Source organism: Patella vulgata, chromosome 4 (genome assembly GCF_932274485.2).
Source record: "Patella vulgata chromosome 4, xgPatVulg1.2, whole genome shotgun sequence".
NCBI classification, from domain to species: Eukaryota; Metazoa; Mollusca; class Gastropoda; family Patellidae; genus Patella; species Patella vulgata.
The window spans coordinates 39,150,543-39,156,542 of record NC_065882.2 but is presented as its reverse complement, the minus strand read 5'-3'; positions in this window follow the sequence as shown (position 1 = coordinate 39,156,542).

Below are 6,000 nucleotides of genomic sequence, written 5' to 3'. Positions count from 1 at the left end.
ATATTTTTCTCCCTCCTTTTATGGCATATTGTTTGCCTATCTGTATTGACATTTTGGTGTAAAATTGATGAAGAGGTATTGAATATCTATATTCTGCCTGATTAGTTGTCCGTCTCGTTTCTTTTTTGCCGTTTTGATTGCCTATCTGTATTGACATTTGGGTGTAGAATTGATGAAGAGGTATTGAATTTCTATTTTCTGTCTGGTTTGAGACTATTATGGCGTAATAATACACCAAGTCGAGAAGCGTTGTTTTGTTTTTGCACTAACACGGTCATGATATTCCCCAGTTTGCTATGAATATCAGTGAATTGAAATTTTGGTGGTCAACCCTTATAGAAATTCAGCACTCTGATGATCCCCTAATGCCATACTAGCCGTGCTGTAAGGGAAGTTCTCGGCGAAATTTAGGGAATGGGCTACTGCATGTAGAACACCAGTGATTCAACATTGGAGAAATTATTAGTGGTTTGCCTCCAAATATATTGGACTAGCAGGATACCCTGCTTCGCTCGGGGTCATAACTCCGAAACCGGAAGTGGTAGACTAACGCCACCTGGCCTATGTTACTCCCCGGTCCGAGTTACCCCTATACCCCAAATTCCAGACTCGGGGAAAACCTAGTGTAGCCGCCAACCCCGAACAGACAGACAAACGACAGTCACAAATATTAGTATGGATAATCAACCATCTAAAAAACAACTCCCGGTTAGGCATGGGCAAGGGAACTTTTCGTGAAATATTGACAACCGTCTAATACCCCTCCTGTACGTTGAAGATTAGGGGGTTGTGGGTGTCGGAGACTACGCGACTTGATGCAATGACAGACCATTTTTATTTCACGTGTATAATAGCTAATCGTGAAAATCTATTTTTTATACCGACTTGGCTGATGAAGAAATGTTTTTTAACATCTATCGTCACAAAATAGGTCATTTTGGGCATAACTTATGGTTAAACTTCATTTCAATAATATGCTTGTGCATTGGGGTCTTTACCAGTGGGGGGAAACCAGATGACTCTAAGAACTTGTCACGTACAGCAGGGTTCTGGATTCCACAGCACTTTGACTTCGTGACAGAAACTTTCGCAGTGGGAGGAAACCCAGGAGATTGGACAGGCACTAGTCCTTGTCATGTATAATCTATGACACATCCACACCAATCGATTCAATGATAGACCTCATGATGGAATACGGACGCGTTAACCATTTGGTCACCCCACCCCCACACCTCCTTAAAATATGTGACTGGCACACCCACAGCTGCTTAGGTAGAATATGGCATCAAAGTGGTGCACATTACCAGAAGTAGATAATCAATTTAGAAAATTGTGGTATGAAGGATTTTTGCCCGGACAGCAGCGCTATAGGGAACTTATTTCGTATTCCAATTGTTTTGGGTTGTGTTACGTGCAAGCAAATGCGTACATAGGACCTAGGTTTCTCATCCCCTCTGACTATATGTTGTCCTTTGTCAGGCCATCCATCATCCTTACACTTTTCACAAGGGAAGAACCAAGCTGGAAAATCTGATAATTTCTTGACTAATATGGGGATTAACTATTGGATCTAGAGGTTAGCGAGTTGTGGTCTAGGGTGTGCATCCAAATGTAAAAGACTTGAAATGATATAAATGGTCCAAAAAGAGCCTGAAACTTTGAAAAAAATTGAAAAATCGTTAAATTACTGAAAATGCTCTTCTATTTTTCTTTTTATTCAAAATTGCTCAATGGATGTTTCTGAATCTTCTGCTACATGATGTTAAAGGCCAACGCCACGTTTTAAAACTATCCCGAAATTGATACGTAAACCGGAAGTAGTTGATACGATATCCGATATTTTGAAAAAATGCGTAAAAATAAAGATTTATGCCAAAAACGCAATTTCTCCGTTGGATATTACCAGATCAAAAGAGCTAAAGTATCGTTCGATAGCTCAGTGAATGGACTTTTGTATGCTTTCTTCGGTCTGTTACCTGAAAGCCGATTCAGTACTGCCATCCAGGTCTAGTTATTATTATTTATTTTTTTTCCGCGGGAGCCTATTTCTCCATGATCGGAAACAGATATTGATCTGGAACCAAGTTTTCTATCGGGAAACCATGTGGTGGCTACTGGATAAACTATTTTTCAAACTTCTGCGCGTACCGGAAGTGAACGAACTGTGGACTTTTTCCCGGAATTGAAAATCGGCCGTTGTTTCGTCAATTCTTTACCTATTTCTCAACAAATGACATTTTCGGAAACCCTGAATCTTTTCCGAGATAATGGCTATCTCACATTTTTCAATTTCGAACATTCGTCTATGACTTTTATATTTCGAAAATTGAAATCACGTTGTTTTCGAGACAATTTTTGTTATTTTTTCAAATTTTCAAATTTGACCTACATTTTTGGATACCTGAAGTCCTTCCGATTCCAGTAATATAAGTTTCATTCCGAGTTATCGCCCTTTATTTTTCGATTTTTTTCGAATTTTCTGCCCATTTTCCAACTTCATTTCAATAATATGCTTGTGCATTAGGGTCTTTACCAGTGGGGGGAAACCAGATGACTCTATGAACTGGTCACGTACAGCAGGGTTCTGGATTCCACAGCACTTTGACTTCGTGACAGAAACTTTCGCAGTGGGAGGAAACCCAGGAGATTGGACAGGCCCTAGTCCTTGTCATGTATAATCTATGACACACCCACACCAATCGATTCAATGATAGACCTCATGATGGAATACGGACGCGTTAATCATTTGGTCACCCCACCCCACCTTAAAATATGTGACTGGCACTCCCACAGTTGCTTAGGTAGAAAATGGCATCAAAGTGGTGCACATTACCAGAAGTAGATAATCAATTAAGAAAATTGTGGTATGAAGGATTTTTGCCCAGACAGCAGCGCTATAGGGAACTTATTTAGTATTCTAATTGTTTTGGGTTGTGTTACGTGCAAGCAAATGTATAGGACCTAGATTTCTAACCCCTCTTGTGAGATTAACATTGTATAGACCTTGGCTGGTCATTTTCAACGATGTCATAAATAAGTATGCACCGGTAATTTTTCCATATGTTACATTTGTATATGCACCGTCTTATGTATTATGATTTGTCTCCGTTTGAATAAAGTTGTGAACCGTCGATTTCTTAAATCTTCCCCCAAGCAATCTCAGGTTTCCTCAACCTAACATGGCGTCGCCGATAGGATATTCCAGGAGGGAATATTCCCAAGATTAGGCCAGGACAAGGCTAACACCTTTGGAACGAGGATAATTCAAGGATTACCGAGATTGTGATTTTAGGCCTAACATGTCTCAACCTAGTAAGATGGCGTCGCCTGAAACCACAGCAGGAAGGAGAAGTCGCGGTCAGTGTTATGCACGGGTCAAGAGATTGTTAGGGAGTGCTCGGCAGCAGGCTGAAAATCTACGCTTAGCAGCCCCACAGATCGATGCTAGTGAACTTTCCGTCGCAGAGAATCTGGCTGACACTTTAGAAAATGCGATGCAGAAGTATGCCGTAATACAATGTCAGGTGCTGGAGGATATGACCGACGTACAAGCAGACTGAGTGTGAACTCTCACAACAATCTGATGACGTCATTATAGTGATTCGTTCTCTCCGGGGCCGGTCCCTGAATGTTACACCGTCCCTGGGTCGTTCTCAGCCCGCCGCTGCTCACCAGACACAGAAAACGTTCCAGATCTCCTCCTCCTCACTGAACCCCCTACCGCAGGATTCCACGGTCAAGCATTTCCGTGTCTGGCGCAAGAACGGGAGGTGCAGGTATACGCACTCGTAACGGCCCTTGGATCTCATGCAAGTCAGATCGTCGAGGTACACTGTGGAATTGATCTCAAGGCTCCTCAGACTACCGTTGAACTCATCTTGGACAAACTCCAGACATACTTCAGGGCCCAAAGAAACATTGCAGTGGACAGAGTAAATTTCCACCAACGAAAGCAATGTCAAAATGAAACTTTCGATAAATTCCGGTTTGCACTAGCAGAATTGGCTGAAGACGCTGAACTATTGCTCACAATGTGTCGATTCCCAGATGGTAACACAAATCATCGTCGGAACCAAGGACGACAAGGCAAAGCGTGACCTTCTCGAGGAGCGAGAATTCCCAACTTTGCAGCGAGCAATTGAGATTTGCCGGGCCTCAGAGGCCGCTTCCACAAATCAAGCAACACTCAACGGCTCTACATTTCACGTCCATAAAGTGAGTCACCGGCGGCAAACCCGTTCACGGGGGCGCAGTCGTGCTCGCCCGCCATCAGGCCAATGTGGCAACTGTGGTAACAAAGGGCACCAGGATAGGAATGATTGTCCAGCACACGGCAAGGCCTGTGACGACTGTGGCAAACGTGGACATTTTAGGAGCGTTTGTCGATCCGCTGGAAAGCAGCTGAACGATACACCGGCGCCAGCCACCAAGGGGGGTGGTCGGAATGTCGAACGAAACGCTATGGTTTCATCCATTTTCTGCGGAAGGATCCACAAAACAAGTGATACATATTGCGAGTTGCCCAAAATTAAACTCAAGTTTTATAACTTACACTCAGGGGAGTTGTATGGAAGCTTGAGGAATGTTCTCCCGGACACTGGAGCTAGTGCCAACTTGATGTCAGTTGCACACTACAGAGAACTCGGATTGGATCCACTAAAACTTGTCAAGACAGATGATGTGATTCTCGCTGCGAATGACTTGCACATTTCAACTTGCTGAATTTGAGCTCGAGTATGGCGATGTCCGCATCCCAGCCACATTTCTGATTTCGGACGAATTCCGTGGTACCCTCATCAATTGTCGGGTGTGTCAGGATCTCCGCTTAGTACCAGTGCCTTTTCCTCAACAGATGAGAGTCAACCATGCACTACCACATTATCCGGCAAATGACAACTTGGAGGCTACCAAAACAACGCTTCTTGAAGAATTTGCTGATGTGTTTGATGGTGACAAACCGTTGCGTGCCATGGAGTGCACACCCGTCCACATTGAGCTGACAGATGACGTCAAACCTTTTTAAGTCAATGGGCCACGCCCTATACAGATTCCCTTAAGAGAGAAAACAAAGAAACTACTCGATGACCTTGAGAAGAAGGGTGTCATTGCTTTAGTCACCGAACCAACTGATTGGCTCCACCCAATGAGCATTCAGCCCAAACCTCGTAGTGATTCTCTCAGATTGTGCGTCGACCTTCGACACCTTAACAAGTTTGTCAAGCGACCACATCATCGAGTTCGCACACCACACGAGAGCCAGCTTCTAACGACATTCTGCACACCTTGGGGAAGGTTCAAACACCTCAGACCTACAATGGGACTTACTTCTGCTGGAGATGAATATAACCGTCGCACGGATGCAGCACTTGCAGATATTCCCTGCATGGAAAAAATAGTCGACGATGTGCTCTTGTATGGAACCGATCTTGATGAACACCTTGCCCAAGTCAGAGTTTTTCTCTCCAAATGTCGTGCTGCAGGCATTACTTTAAATCCAAACAAAATTCGCCTTGCACAGGACCAGGTCCTTTTCGCAGGTTACATTGTTGGGCGCGAGGGGATTAAGGCCGATCCAGCCAGAATCAGAGCGATCCAAGACTTCCCGAAGCCGAGCAACATTACGGACTTACGATCCTTTCTCGGACTTGTGGAACAGCTTGCCAGCTTCTCTGCTGATGTATCGGGCACCATGCAACTACTCCGCCTACTACTGAAAGCGAGTTCAGAATTTCGCTGGCTTCCAGAACATGACAGAGCATTCGAAGCAACGAAAGCAACTTTTCTGTCACCTCCCGTACTTGCCAACTTCGACCCAAAACGCCCTACCGTGTTACAGACAGATGCTTCTCGCACAAAAGGACTTGGCTTGGCACTCCTGCAACGGGACGAGGAAGGTCATTGGCGTCTAATCACATCACAGAAACGGAAGCAAGTTATGCCATAGTCGAGCTCGAATTGTTAGCAGTCAGATGGGGCATGAAGAAATGTCACATTTATCTA